Source organism: Nerophis lumbriciformis, linkage group LG14 (genome assembly GCF_033978685.3).
Source record: "Nerophis lumbriciformis linkage group LG14, RoL_Nlum_v2.1, whole genome shotgun sequence".
Taxonomy (NCBI): domain Eukaryota; kingdom Metazoa; phylum Chordata; class Actinopteri; order Syngnathiformes; family Syngnathidae; genus Nerophis; species Nerophis lumbriciformis.
Genome location: NC_084561.2, coordinates 43,474,130 through 43,490,277, shown reverse-complemented (window position 1 = coordinate 43,490,277; position 16,148 = coordinate 43,474,130). Strand labels below are relative to the sequence as shown.

The 16,148-nt window shown below is 44.0% G+C and overlaps 1 protein-coding gene across 1 annotated transcript in view; it reads left to right on the top strand.

Moving 5' to 3' along the window:
* The window catches only part of LOC133616345 (contactin-associated protein-like 4), a 306,751-nt gene that overhangs the window by 58,452 nt on the left and 232,151 nt on the right, over positions 1-16,148 (top strand). The gene's annotated exons all lie outside the window — the stretch shown is intronic.

Here is a 16,148-nt window from a genome sequence, read left to right as displayed (position 1 = left end):
ATACATTTTGTAGTCTTACTGACTGGGATTCAAATATTGCCTTCATAGGCTGAGTACACTCTTAGAAATAAGGGTTCTAAAAGGGTTCTTCTACAAGGGCTGAGGTTCTAACTGGAACCATTTGCTTCTGAAAAACCCTTTCCCGAAGAAAGGGTTTTTCAAGGGTTCTTGGTAACGCTAATGGTTCCAGTAAGAACCATTTTGATCCAGAGAACCCTTTTAAAACCCCTTTTCTGAATAATTGGTTTTAAAAGGGTTCTCACTAACACTAAGGGTTCCAGTAAGAACTATTTTGATCCAGAGAACCGTTTTTGGAAGAAAGAGTTCTTCAGGGATTGTTGAAAGCATGGGTAAAATCCTGTGTCACCAGGGACATACTTCCTGATAACATGGTGCCTATCTTTAAATAAATGTTTTTCTCATTAAAATGTTTTGAATGTTTGTTCAATGTCAACATGATAAATGACCACAATATAATATGAACTAAACTGATCTGTAGAATACAATATGGTTCTTTATAGAACCCTCAGAAGACAAGACGGTTATCGGTGAAAACCTTTGAAAAGGGATGTTTTTAGAACCCCCTGTGTCAGGTCTAGATGAAACCCTTGAAACATGAAAGAGTTCTTTGTGGAACTCCCTGTGTGGGTTCTAGATGAAACCCTTGAAACCTGAAAGGGTTCTTAGTGGAACTCCCTGCATGGGTTCTAGATGAAACCCTTGACAAATGAAAGAGTTCTTTGTGGAACTCCCTGTGTGGGTTCTAGATGAAACCCTTGAAACCTGAAAGGGTTCTTAGTGGAACTCCCTGCATGGGTTCTAGATGAAACCCTTGACAAACGAAAGGGTTCTTAGTGGAACTCCCTGTGTGGGTTCTAGATGAAACCCTTGACAAACGAAAGGGTTCTTAGTGGAACTCCCTGTGTGGGTTCTAGATGAAACCCTTGAAACATGAAAGGGTTCTTAGTGGAACTCCCTGCGTGGGTTCTTTGTAGAACCTCTCATGGGGGGGTTCTGGGTGGAACCTTACACACACAGTTCTAGGTAGAACCCTCCGAAAGGGTTCCAGGTGGAACCTTTATAAAAAGGTTCTACCTGGAGCCAAAAAGGGTTGTCCTATGAGGACGAGCCGAAGAACCTTATATGGTTCTACTTAGCACTTTTATTTCTAAGAGTGTAGCTTTTTTTATATTTTTGTTTCAACCTGATATCAGAATTGCAGTTCCCTAACATCATCAGTAAAAATCTGCCAACGACACTCCTTAGTAAGAGAGTGGGAAGTGGAGAAAGGTGATGAAACTAATTAATAGTTGGTGATTCCTACTTTCCCAAGTAAAAGGCATTTTGTCACTTTAATTTAAGAAGCTATCGACTGCCCGTTGTTAAATTTCTCATTTTAAGGGAACGTATTCGCTTGACTGCGCACAACAATGACCAGAATTCTATTAGGCTAAACTGATTTTACTGTTAGAAACCCTTTGCTGATTTTTTTTATCGGGCATGTTTTCATTTAAGATATAGTCAGTGATGGGCAAGCTACTTGGAAAATGTAGAAAGCTAAGCTACAAGTTACTCTCCATTAAATGTAGTGAAGCTACGGGGGGAAGTTATCCCCAGATAATTGTAGCAAACTACACTATAAACTACACAGCAAAAGTACCATAAGCTCCCCATTTATATATATATATATATATATATATATATATATATATATATATATATATATATATATATATATATATATATATATATATATATACAGGTAAAAGCCAGTAAATTAGAATATTTTGAAAAACTTGATTTATTTCAGTAATTGCATTCAAAAGGTGTAACTTGTACATTATATTTATTCATTGCACACAGACTGATGCATTCAAATGTTTATTTCATTTAATTTTGATGATTTGAAGTGGCAACAAATGAAAATCCAAAATTCCGTGTGTCACAAAATTAGAATATTACTTAAGGCTAATACAAAAAAGGGATTTTTAGAAATGTTGGCCAACTGAAAAGTATGAAAATGAAAAATATGAGCATGTACAATACTCAATACTTGGTTGGAGCTCCTTTTGCCTCAATTACTGCGTTAATGCGGCGTGGCATGGAGTCGATGAGTTTCTGGCACTGCTCAGGTGTTATGAGAGCCCAGGTTGCTCTGATAGTGGCCTTCAACTCTTCTGCGTTTTTGGGTCTGGCATTCTGCATCTTCCTTTTCACAATACCCCACAGATTTTCTATGGGGCTAAGGTCAGGGGAGTTGGCGGGCCAATTTAGAACAGAAATACCATGGTCCGTAAACCAGGCACGGGTAGATTTTGCGCTGTGTGCAGGCGCCAAGTCCCGTTGGAACTTGAAATCTCCATCTCCATAGAGCAGGTCAGCAGCAGGAAGCATGAAGTGCTCTAAAACTTGCTGGTAGACGGCTGCGTTGACCCTGGATCTCAGGAAACAGAGTGGACCGACACCAGCAGATGACATGGCACCCCAAACCATCACTGATGGTGGAAACTTTACACTAGACTTCAGGCAACGTGGATCCTGTGCCTCTCCTGTCTTCCTCCAGACTCTGGGACCTCGATTTCCAAAGGAAATGCAAAATTTGCATGGTTGGGTGATGGTTTGGGGTGCCATGTCATCTGCTGGTGTCGGTCCACTCTGTTTCCTGAGATCCAGGGTTGTCCACACCTTTAAGTCAGAACTTTGGGAAGGCCATTCTAAAACCTTCATTCTAGCCTGATTTAGCCATTCCTTTATGTCAGGTTCAAACACTGATGACATCTATTAAACAGACAAGAAGCAAGAAATCATGCAGAGACAGCGTTCAATTTAGCTCATGAGGAGAACGCATGGAGCTGCACACTTAGTCACAGTCTCGCCCTACGCTCTAAGGTACAGCTCCCGCGTTCCTCTATTTATTTTCAGGAGTTCCCCAGTCAACATCACTGAGGCCGCCTCTAAAAGGAGTGGTCACACATATCATGCAAAGCAGCTCCAGTACGCACAATACGTGACGGAATGTGCTGGGGGCCTTGTGATTTCGCCTTGTCTCTGCTTCGTCTGCGTGCTGTCGTCTTATCTTCGTTGAGGTCCTTGAAATCCTTGGCTGTTAGCGGGCTGAAACAAAGATAACATCTGCGGCTGAGGCCACCCCTCATGTGCCGTGCAAGATAATAAGTTTTGTCCTTGCGCGGATAAAAAAGTCTAACTTGAGCACAATAAATAATAACTATAGCAACGGCCTTTAAGCATAAGAGTTGTGTGATAACTTATAGATAATTATTCTAAAATGTTACCACTTTAGATGTGTGTTTGGGGTCATTGTCCTGTTGGAACACCCAACTGCGCCCAAGACCCAACCTCCGGGCTGATGATTTTAGCTTGTCCTGAAGAATTTGGAGGTAATCCTCCTTTTTCATTGTCCCATTTACTCTCTGTAAAGCAGCAGTTCCATTGGCAGCAAAACAGGCCCAGAGCATAATACTACCACCACCATGCGTGACGGTAAGTATGGTGTTCCTGGGATTAAAGGCCTCACCTTTTCTCCTCCAAACATATTGCTGGGTATTGTGGCCATCAGATAAATTCTTGTTTCATCTGACCACAGAACTTTCCTCCAGAAGGTCTTATCTTTGTGAATAATGCTGTATTATAGACTGTATTTATGTTATTCACACGTGAATAATGCTGTATAATAGACTGTATTTATATTATTCACATGCGAATAATGCTGTATAATAGACTGTATTTATATTATTCACAGGTGAATAATGCTGTACAATAGACTGTATTTATGTTATTCACATGTGAATAATGCTGTATAATAGACTGTATTTATATTATTCACATGTGAATAATGCTGTATAATAGACTGTATTTATATTATTCACATGTGAATAATGCTGTATAATAGACTGTATTTATATTATTCACATGTGAACAATGCTGTATAATAGACTGTATTTATATTATTCACATGTGAACAATGCTGTATAATAGACTGTATTTATATTATTCACATGTGAATAATGCTGTATAATAGACTGTATTTATATTATTCACATGTGAATAAGGCTGTATAATAGACTGTATTTATATTATTCACATGTGAATAATGCTGTATAATAGACTGTATTTATATTATTCACATGTGAATAATGCTGTATAATAGACTGTATTTATATTATTCACATGTGAATAATTCTGTGTAATAGACTGTATTTATATTATTCACCTGTGAATAATGCTGTATAATAGACTGTATGTATATTATTCACATGTGAATAATGCTGTATAATAGACTGTATTTATATTATTCACATGTGAACAATGCTGTATAATAGACTGTATTTATATTATTCACATGTGAATAATGCTGTATAATAGACTGTATTTATATTATTCACATGTGAATAATGCTGTACAATAGACTGTATTTATGTTATTCACCTGTGAATAATGCTGTATAATAGACTGTATTTATGTTATTCACATGTGAATAATGCTGTATAATAGACTGTATTTATGTTATTCACATGTGAATAATGCTGTATAATAGACGGTATTTATATTATTCACATGTGAATAATGCTGTATAATAGACTGTATTTATATTATTCACATGTGAATAATGCTGTATAATAGACTGAATTTATATTATTCACATGTGAACAATGCTGTATAATAGACTGTATTTATATTATTCACATGTGAACAATGCTGTATACTAGACTGTATTTATATTATTCACATGTAAAAAATACCTAAGTGTTTATTGTTTATTGTGAGCGAACTGTGGTGCTGAATATTCCCCAGGGATCGATAAAGTACTTTCTATTCTATTCTAATTACCATGAATTGATTAACGTGGACCCCGACTTAAACAAGTTGAAAAACTTATTCGGGTGTTGCCATTTAGTGGTCAATTGTACGGAATATGTACTGTACTGTTTCATATATTGTATTCTCTTCCTTTGCAATCTACTAATAAACGTTTCAATCAATCAATCAATCAATCAATCAATCAATCAAAACCTATCGCAGTTAAGAACCCCCGCAGTTACGGTGGAGAACATGCAAACTCCACACAGAAAGACCCAGAGCTTAGGTTGAACCCAGGACCTTTGCATTGCAAGGCAGACACACTAACCCCTGCTTCCACTGCGCTGCCCTAATAACACTCTAGTCTAGTCTAGTAAAATAATAAAGAAATTGGTGCGAATGTAAGTTTATTTTCTTGATGAGTGTCTCCGTGTTGAGCTTGGTTCTTCACAGCCTCAGATTTAATCCTTTCTCAAAAACCACGACATGCACACAGATTTTGTGCAACTTTAGAGGCATTTTCTTTGTGACAACATAAGAATTGTGCGACTTGTAGAGGTTGAATTGCACTTGTCTCCTGACTATGGACCATCTCTTGCTGATAGCCACAGTTCTTTGTGGTAAAGACATGTCCTAGTATAGCACTAATTATGTCAGGGTAATTTTGCTCAGCAGGCATGCTTGATTGCAACCAAACAAAGAGCATTAGAGCGTTGAGCTGATTGCAGATGACGGATATGTAAAACGTTTTTGTTTGAGAAGGAGCGCCATGGTGACTCTACTGTCTGGATGGGATAGAAATAGTTTTAAGTGGTAGTATCAATCAAAAGTTTTGCTCCCTGTCACTCTAAGCATTGTGCATTTGCTCTGTTGCCGACACCAACTGTCAAGAAGAAGCTTCCGGCAAGAGAACCGATGTGAACAGACTGAGAATTGAGCCCCGTTGCAAAAGCAACGTCCCTCGACTGTCCTGTTCTTTTTTGCTTTGTGATGCGGGCTTGAAGCAGTCTCTTGCTCTCCAAGACACAACGAACAACACTTCAAGCCAGAGCGAGCTGGATTCACACAGTCGGAGATATCTTTGTGGAGAAGACAGAATGACATTTGTATGCATGAAAGGAAAGAAACAAAATCATCAATGGATGCTGGCTTGGTGCTGTGCCTGGCAAAAAAGGGTAGACATGACCGGGTTTAAAGAATCAGAATCAGAAACGGAATCAGAAATACTTTACTGCCAACGTCAAAAAAGGTGAGAAACAGGTAAACACTGGGGATGGGGGAGGGTGAGAGAAAACAAAAAATTCAGTCTAAGTCTGGGCCCCTGGAGAAGGGGTCCAGACTGAGGCCAAGGAAAACAAACCTCATAACCATAGCACACACAAACATGTGTGTAAGAGGGAAACATCAAAGAACAGAGCTGATGCAACCAGTCACTTCTACACATGGCCACTAGAGATGCGCGGATAGGCAATTATTTCATCCGCAACCGCATCACAAAAGTTGTCAACCATCCGCCATCCACCCGAGCTAACATTTAATCAAAACCGCACTCGCCCGCACCCGCCCGTTGTTATATATCTAATATAGACGATGCAAGGCATTAGTGCCTGTTAAAGAAAGGAGACTGATCCAATGTAGCAGAGACATTCAAAGCGTGCCACGCTGTCACGGCCCAGACGCACACCAGTGCGCAATCATCTGGGAGCCGCGCTGAGCGCACCTCCAAGCGCGTGGAGGTGCGATGTCCCTCGCACCCGCGGCGGCTCCACCCGGGCTCGCGCCCCAGGCTTCAGCGCGCACCGCGGCGGCCATCCTACTCGTCGCGGCCTAGCCCTCGCGGCTCTCGCTGCCGGCGACGGCCGGGTATGGGCCCGACGCTCCAGCGCCATCCATTTTCAGGGCTAGTTGATTCGGCAGGTGGGTTGTTACACACTCCTTAGCGGGTTCCGACTTCCATGGCCGCCGTCCTGCTGTCTATATCAACCAACACCTTTTCTGGGGTCTGATGAGCGTCGGCATCGGGCGCCTTAACCAGGCGTTCGGTTCATCCCGCAGCGCCAGTTCTGCTTACAAAAAGTGGCCCACTCGGCTCACCAGGGTGAGCCCCACCCCTTTCATGAGCGCACTGCGCGCGGGGTGACCCCTGTTACGCGCCCCCGGCAACGGGGGTGGCGGGCAGGTAAGCTGCGCGGGCGGAGCGCGTGGAGTGACCCCTGTTACGAGCCCCCGGCCAGGTAAGCTGCTTACCTGCTGCGCGTGACGCCGGACGAGGCGGGGTGTCGGTCCGGTGGGCGCGGTGGTGACCCTGGACGTGCGTCGGGCCCTTCTCGCGGATCACCTCAGCTACGGCTCCCGGTGGGGCCCTCTCGGGGGAAGGGGCCTCGGTCACGGACCCCGGCGAGGCGTCCCTTCTCCGCTCCGTAAAAGTGTCCATCTCTTTTTTTTTCTTCTTCTTCTGTTGTGGCATATGCTGCAGGTGCCTGCTCGTTTTTCGTATGTGGGTAACAACATTTAACTATGTATATATATTTCCGAATTGGCTTAACTGCCACCCGCCTGAATCTATTTAAAATCAATTTTTTTTTTATTTCAACCGCCCGACCCGACCCGCGGATAAAATCTTTTTTTTTTTTTATTTCAACCGCCCGACCCGCGGATAATCCGCGGACTCCGCGGTTGTGTCCGCAAACCGCGCATCTCTAACGGCCACAAAAGTAAAACAACAAAAAAATACTCTGTGGTGGCCTCTGCGGTGTTCCACGCCATCGTCTACTGGGGTGGGGGGAGCATGGCCAGAGACAGGAACAGACCCAACAAAGCAACCAAGAGAGCCGACTTACTGTACGGGACAGGTAACTACGTTCTGGCCCGGAACGCAGGTTTGCTCTGGCTTAAGAAGCCCAGGGAGCTCATCAGCAACAGGTGTGTTGAGTGCTGACTGATTGCAGATTGAATGCAGCCGGAGTGGCGCGCTCAGCGCAGAACACAGATGAATGTGCACTGGAGTGGGCCCGGGCCGTGACAAAAACAAAAAAATACAAGGAATGGGACATGCAATCGGGCCATGGCTTAGATGCACAGTGTAGGCACGGACAAGGGAAGGGGAATCACGCCCAAAGTCCAGGATGTAACAAATGTCCTATTATGAACACTCCCTCAGTTGAAAAAAGTATGTGGGTCCGAAACGCTCAGTGGTCATTTTGGTTCTTTCAGCTCGTTTAGCTGTGTGGGGGACTTTCTTTCAACAAGTTAGAGGACGATACATGCTCATAGCAACAGCTACTTTTTGACAATGTGGTCAAAAAGGGCCCTATGCTCCTGAAGCTTGTGTTTGTTTTGTTAAGGTACATGGGGGCACAGATGCAAGGGGACGTCGTTTAACCCTATTCAATATATATACAATAGTATGAAGTGTGAAACTTCATCCAAATATGTGTATGGTGTGACTATGTGTAGGGATTAACTGAGTCACGTGTTACCAGGAGTGTTGAGCGAGGTGCGGAAGTCCAAGAGGGGCAAGGCAAGCTCGGAGATCCAGGGACAGGCAGGAGGTCAGGGGCAAGGGCAAGGCAACAAAGTGCGTGTCCAGGCGGGAGGTCGAGATCCAAAAGGGCAGCCAGGGAACCGGAGGGAATACGGGGAGACGAGACACACATCTCATAACCAGGGAACGGAGGAATGCTGCTGGAACAACACAGGAACACGAGACAAATTAACACGGAGGAGAAAACACAGAGAGAGAAAGAGAGTGAGTTTAGAGCTAGACGTGTCGGCTTACTGTGTACAGGAACAGGTAGCTACGTTCTGGCCCGGAACGCAGGTTTGCACTGTTAAAGTACCAATGTTTCACCACACTGCATTTGACCCATCCCCTTGTTCGCCCCCTGGGAGGTGAGGGGAGCAGTGGGCAGCAGCGGTGCCACGCCCGGGAATTATTTTTGGTGATTTAACCCCCAATTCCAACCCTTGATGCTGAGTAATGGGTCCCATTTTTATAGTCTTTGGTATGACTCGGCCGGAGTTTGAACTCACGACCTACCGATCTCAGGGCGGACACTCTAACCACTAGGCCACTGAGTAGGCCACTGGCATGCGCTTGGGCCGTGACGTAAGTAAGCACTGTCTTGAGTTTCTTCTTTGTATTCTCCCATTCAGCCATTTTTGACTGCGTGAAAATCTTGCAACACGGAGAGTTTTAATAACACTTGTGAATGGCATTGAAATTCACATAAAAGATAACACTTCAGATTTTAAAAAGGCCGTATCAGTCCAGGCAGTGCTTGTCATGTCCTCTTGCTGTCATGGTGATGTACATCGTCTTCTTCCGCTGGATTTAACTCCATGGAGTGTTGTTGTACACACCCTGATGTTATGTGGGATGTTAGTAGTTTAGTACTAAGGTTTGTGAATGTGTGAGGCGGGCAATAAGGCGCTTTTGGTAGCCATCCACAAGCTTCTGCTTGAATTTTTGACCACTCCTCTTGACAAAATTGGTGCAGTTCAGCTAAATGTGTTGCTTTTCGGACATGGACTTGTTTCTTCAGCATTGTCCACACGTTTAAGTCAGGACTTTGGGAAGGCCATTCTAAAACCTTCATTCTAGCCTGATTTAGCCATTCCTTTACCACTTTTGAGGTGTGTTTGGGGTCATTGTCCTGTTGGAACACCCAACTGCGCCCAAGACCCAACCTCCGGGCTGATGATTTTAGCTTGTCCTGAAGAATTTGGAGGTAATCCTCCTTTTTCATTGTCCCATTTACTCTCTGTAAAACAGCAGTTCCATTGGCAGCAAAACAGGCCCAGAGCACCATGCTTGACGGTGGGCATGGTGTTCCTGGGATTAAAGGCCTTACCTTTTCTCCTCCAAACATATTGCTGGGTATTGTGGCCAAACAGCTCCATTTTAGTTTCATCTGACCACAAAACTTTCCTCCAGAAGGTCTTATCTTTGTCCATGTGATGAAACACAAATTGAGTTGTTTGGCCACAATACCCAGCAATATGTTCGGAGGAGAAAAGGTGAGGCCTTTAATCCCAAGAACACCATGCCTACCGTCAAGCATAACCACGACCCATCTGGAGCAAGGGTGTAGTGTCTTGCTCAAAGACACAACGGACGTGACTAGGTTGGTAGAAGCTGGGGATTGGACCGGGAACCCCCAACCTCGCCACGCCGTCCCCAATAGATAGTCAGAAAAGTCCACTTAGGTAATGTTGGGGAAATCTTTTAAAACGTATTAAAATTATTTCTCAAGAGTTCATGGACCTACTTCATCACATTCAGTTAATTTACCATTAAATCTGGTTGGTATATTTTCCTCAAAACCTTTAATAATATTCTACGCGTATATATATATATATATATATATATATATATATATATATATATATATATATATATATATATATATATGTATGTGTGGGGAAAAAATCACAAGACTATTTCATTTCTACAGGCCTGTTTCATGAGGGGGGGTACCCTCAATCATCAGGAGATTTTAATGGGAGCATTCACATACCATGGTTTATATAGGGCACAGAGTGGGTGGGTACAGGCTGGCGTAGGGGCGTGGTGATTGGCTCATGTGTTACCTAGGAGGTGTTTCCGTCTGTGGCGGCATGCTGTTACAATTTCGCTGCGCTTGTTGAGGGATGACAGGTCTGGACGGTAAATGATAAACAGTTTCTCTTTCAAGCATAGGTTGCATCTTTTATTACCACTATTGTAAGGTGTGCTGGATGCAAGAATTTGCCATGTTATTGAATATTCAACATTATTGTCTTTGAGGTCCCAAATGTGTTTGCTGAGTTCTGTGGTATTCCGCAGGTTTTGGTTCCTGAAAGAAGCCTTGTGATTGTTCCATCTGGTTTTGAATTCTCCCTCGGTTAATCCTACATATGTGTCGGATGTGTTAATGTCCTTGCGTATTACCTTAGATTGGTAGACAACTGATGTTTGTAAGCACCCCCCGTTGAGAGGGCAATCAGGTTTCTTTCGACAGTTACAGCCTTTGTTGGTTTTGGAGTCGCTCTGTCCGGGGGCCGACGGCTCATTTGCAATTGTTTTGTTGTGGTTTGAGATGATTTGCCGTATATTGTTCATACAGCTGTAGCTCAATTTAATGTTGTTCTTGTTGAATACTTTTCTTAGGGTGTTGTCTTTGGGAAAGTGTTTGTCAATCAGATTGAGGAATTTGTGTCCAATGTTAGTTGAGACGTTTTTGCTGTATGGGGGGTTGTACCAGATGATGTCGTTTCGTTTTCTGTTCTTTTTTGGCTGGTTTCCTGGCGTGGGTTCATAGGTGAGGGTGAAATTGTATCCGCTTTCATCAAGGGCTTTTTGGTACGGGGGGGTTGCTTGGTCAAATTCAGCTTTGCTAGATGACAGCATCGATAGCCTTTTATTAATTCCGGTAGGTATTCTTTTCGTGGTGGTGGGTGGGTGGTTGCTGTCATGGTGCACGTATTGGAGTGTTGTGTTGGGTTTCGTGAATGGTTGGTAGCTGTTATTTCTCAGGTTGAAAGTGACGTCAAGGAAGTTGACGGTTTGCTTGTTGGCTTCAATCGTGATCCGTAGGCCGTTCTCTTTGAAAATTTGGCATATGCGCTTCTTGTATATATATATATATAAACTGCCTCAAGGTCACATGGTTGCAACTCAGCAATTAGACTGTATTGTAACACAAGGTTTTTTGAGGTTCTTTTTAAGACTACATTAAGAAAAGTACACAGTCAAAGTTTTTTCTTTATGTTTTGTCGGTGCAAATTTTACAGGACAAACAAAACAAAACCACCGGGTGGAAACGCACCTTGAATGACAAAGTGAAGTGTACAGTTTGGTTAAAATCACTCGCCGTTTCTATCAAGATTAATTTTTCCCTGCCACATTCTCGCAATATAAATCAAGTGTGTATGAGCCGGATCTATGTCCATAAATGTCAACTCGAGCCTTCAAACACCAGGAGGTCGTTGAGCTGATGGTAATTACTACAATAACACCGTCAGCCCAGCTCTAATAGCTGCATTAATGCTCCATTGGAAGTCTTCCAATTGCTTTTGGCTGTGACGATCATTTGAAAAGGTTAGAAAACGATTTTAGCTGTAAGTTTGCACAAAGGCAAATGAAAATCCTATTTATTGACCAATCTTTGAGTTGCTTGTCAGGTTCAAACACTGATGACATCTATCAAAACAGACGAGAAGCAAGGAATCGTGCAGAGACAGAGTTATATTTTACTCAATTGAGGAAAGACGTTATTTGGGCTGTACTCTAGTTACAGATCAAAATTTCGCTCTAAAGTCTAGCCCACGTGCTTCCTCTATTTATTTGGGAGGTGCCTGGTTACATCACTGAAGCTGCCGCTGAGGGAATGGGGTTAATCTCGACAGCTCCAGTTAGACACCAGTGACGTGCGGTGAGGTTGATGGCTGGTGAGGCACTGACTTCATCACAGTCAGATTTACAAACATATGAACCCTAAAGAGTATCTTATTCACCATTTGATTGGCAGCAGTTAACGGGTTATGTTTAAAAGCTCATACCAGCATTCTTCCCTGCTTTGCACTCAGCATCAAGGCTTGGAATTGGGGGTTAAATCACCAAAAATGATTCCCGGGCGCGGCGCTGCTGCTGCCCACTGCTCCCCTCACCTCCCAGGGGGTGATCAAGGGGATGGGTCAAATGCAGAGGACACATTTCATTACACCTAGTGTGTGTGTGACAATCATTGCTACTTTAACTTAACTTTAACTTTACACATATAAACTGTAGCACACAAAAAAGCACATTTAATTAAAAAAAAACGTTATTATGGTCTTACCTTTACTTATAAATTAAGTCCATGCGCCGCAACTAAAGCCCTCACTTAAACTTTCCACGTGCAAGATTGAATCTATTTAAAAACGTGTAACCAAGGGTTTATAAATGTCGCCTATATTGTATGAAACTACAAAAGGCTCCAGTTTACACGAGGACCACTTTATTTACCTTCTTTCAAAAACCTCCGCTCCACTCCGTGCCATCACTTCCGCTCTTAGCGCCTTCAAAATAAGAGCTCAAGGCATATACTGTATAACAGCGCATAACAGGAACTTAACATCACAAAGAGGAAAGCCCATAAAAATAGGTTACAAAAGTTGTTTAATAAGAAGCCAAAAAGTGCAAAAACAATAATGTTCGTGTTGGAGGAGTTGTGAATTAGGTACACCTGCAGTCTGCAGGTGTACCTAATGTTGTGGCCCTGCAGTCATTCACAACTCCTCCAACACGAACATTATTGTTTTTGCACTTTTTGGCTTCTTATGAAATAACTTTTTTAAATAGATTCAATCTTGCACGTGGAAAGTTTAAGTGTGGGCTTTAGTTGATACAACAATTCTACGGCGGGGGGTGCTTCTCGACCACCATGAGGCGGGATTACTGGAGCCTCAGCCAGTGCGTCTTTTGCAGCCGTTTTATGATTGCTCAGCACAAGAAATACGTTACACACATACAGTTGTTGACAAAATACACTGTACATTATATACCTCAGCTAACTAAACTATGGAAATGTATAATATAATTCATATAGCAATACAGTCTCACTGCACAGCAGGCCAGCAGTTAGCCGAGTCCGGAATTCATGTTGAGGCACTGAGTGACGTGCCTCAACTGGCTGCTGATCACCGCACCGTCTCTTCTCAGTATTTGAACGGCAAATGTGAAAACTCAGCGATTTTGAATAAAAATAATCTAAAACTGGTGAAGTTAAATGGAAAATAACTTTATAGTATAATCACTGGATACATATAACAATTTAATTAATTTGTTTTCTTTTTACATTTTTTTTCTTTCCATGACCGCACGTCACTGATATATACTGATATATATATAGGGCAGCATAAACTAGAGAGTAGATCCAGCAGAAAAAAGAAATGCCTTAAAACTGGAATTTAGACAGTTTTAAAGTCTTTTTAATGAGCTCTACTGTAATTATACTGTTTTATTTGTCTGGCTTTAATATCAATAAGATGTGTCGGCGCACACCTTTTCATGTTCATGCGCTATGATGATGTTTACATCGGAATTAGAGTAGTAGGGATTTTATTTTCCCCTCACTGGGGAAATTTCACAGTGGCAGTGTAAACATACATACTGTGTGAAGTGGACACAGTAAAGACAGGACAGAAAGTAAACACCACACGTAATGAAATAAAAGTAGGAAAAGAAAAAAAAAAGTAATACACACATATACAGTGGTGGTCAAAAGTGTACATACACTTGTAAAGAACATCATGTCATGGCTGTCTTGAGTTTACAATCACTTCTTATTTTTTTGTGATGTAGTGATTGGAGCACATACTTGTTGGTCACAAAAAACATTCATGAAGTTTGCTTCTTCTTTGAATTTATTATGGCTCTACTGAAAATGTGAGGGTCAAAAGTATACATACAGCAATGTTAATATTTGCTTACATGTCCCTTGGCAAGTTTACCTGCAATAAGGCGCTTTTGGTAGCCATCCACAAGCTTCTGCTTGACCACTTGACCACTCCTCTTGACAAAATTGGTGAAGTTCAGCTAAATGTGTTGCGGCCGGCTTCGAAGCAATTCTGGACCACCATCCGCCGCCTCAGGAAGGGGAAGCAGTGCACTATCAACACCGTGTATGGCGAGGTTGGTGTTCTGCTGACCTCGACTGCGGATGTTGTGGATCGGTGGAGTGAATACTTCGAAGACCTCCTCAATCCCACCAACACGTCTTCCTATGAGGAAGCAGTGCCTGGGGAGTCTGTGGTGGGCTCTCCTATTTCTGGGGCTGAGGTTGCTGAGGTAGTTAAAAAGCTCCTCGGTGGCAAGGCCCCGGGGGTGGATGAGATCTGCCCGGAGTTCCTTAAGGCTCTGGATGCTGTGGGGCTGTCTTGGTTGACAAGACTCTGCAGCATCGCGTGGACATCGGGGGCGGTGCCTCTGGATTGGCAGACCGGGGTGGTGGTTCCTCTCTTTAAGAAGGGGAACCGGAGGGTGTGTTCTAACTATCGTGGGATCACACTCCTCAGCCTTCCTGGTAAGGTCTATTCAGGTGTACTGGAGAGGAGGCTACGCCGGATAGTCGAACCTCGGATTCAGGAGGAACAGTGTGGTTTTCGTCCTGGTCGTGGAACTGTGGACCAGCTCTATACTCTCGGCAGGGTCCTTGAGGGTGCATGGGAGTTTGCCCAACCAGTCTACATGTGTTTTGTGGACTTGGAGAAGGCATTTGACAGTGTCCCTCGGGAAGTCCTGTGGGGAGTGCTCAGAGAGTATGGGGTATCGGACTGTCTGATTGTGGCAGTCCGCTCCCTGTATGCTCAGTGCCAGAGCTTGGTCCGCATTGCCGGCAGTAAGTCGGACACGTTTCCAGTGAGGGTTGGACTCCGCCAAGGCTGCCCTTTGTCACCGATTCTGTTCATAACTTTTATGGACAGAATTTCTAGGCGCAGTCAAGGCGTTGAGGGGATCTGGTTTGGTGGCTGCAGGATTAGGTCTCTGCTTTTTGCAGATGATGTGGTCCTGATGGCTTCATCTGGCCAGGATCTTCAGCTCTCACTGGATCGGTTCGCAGCCGAGTGTGAAGCGACTGGGATGAGAATCAGCACCTCCAAGTCCGAGTCCATGGTTCTCGCCCGGAAAAGGGTGGAGTGCCATCTCCGGGTTGGGGAGGAGACCCTGCCCCAAGTGGAGGAGTTCAAGTACCTCGGAGTCTTGTTCACGAGTGGGGGAAGAGTGGATCGTGAGATCGACAGGCGGATCGGTGCGGCGTCTTCAGTAATGCGGACGCTGTATCGATCCGTTGTGGTGAAGAAGGAGCTGAGCCGGAAGGCAAAGCTGTCAATTTACCGGTCGATCTACGTTCCCATCCTCACCTATGGTCATGAGCTTTGGGTTATGACCGAAAGGACAAGATCACGGGTACAAGCGGCCGAAATGAGTTTCCTCCGCCGGGTGGCGGGCCTCTCCCTTAGAGATAGGGTGAGAAGCTCTGCCATCCGGGAGGAGCTCAAAGTAAAGCCGCTGCTCCTCCACATCGAGAAGAGCCAGATGAGGTGGTTCGGGCATCTGGTCAGGATGCCACCCGAACGCCTCCCTAGGGAGGTGTTTCGGGCACGTCCGACCGGTAGGAGGCCGCGGGGAAGACTCAGGACACGTTGGGAAGACTATGTCTCCCGGCTGGCCTGGGAACGCCTCGGGGTCCCCCGGGAGGAGCTGGACGAAGTGGCTGGGGAGAGGGAAGTCTGGGCTTCCCTGCTTAGGCTGCTGCCCCCGCGACCCGACCTCGGATAAGCGGAAGAAGATGGATGGATGGATGGAT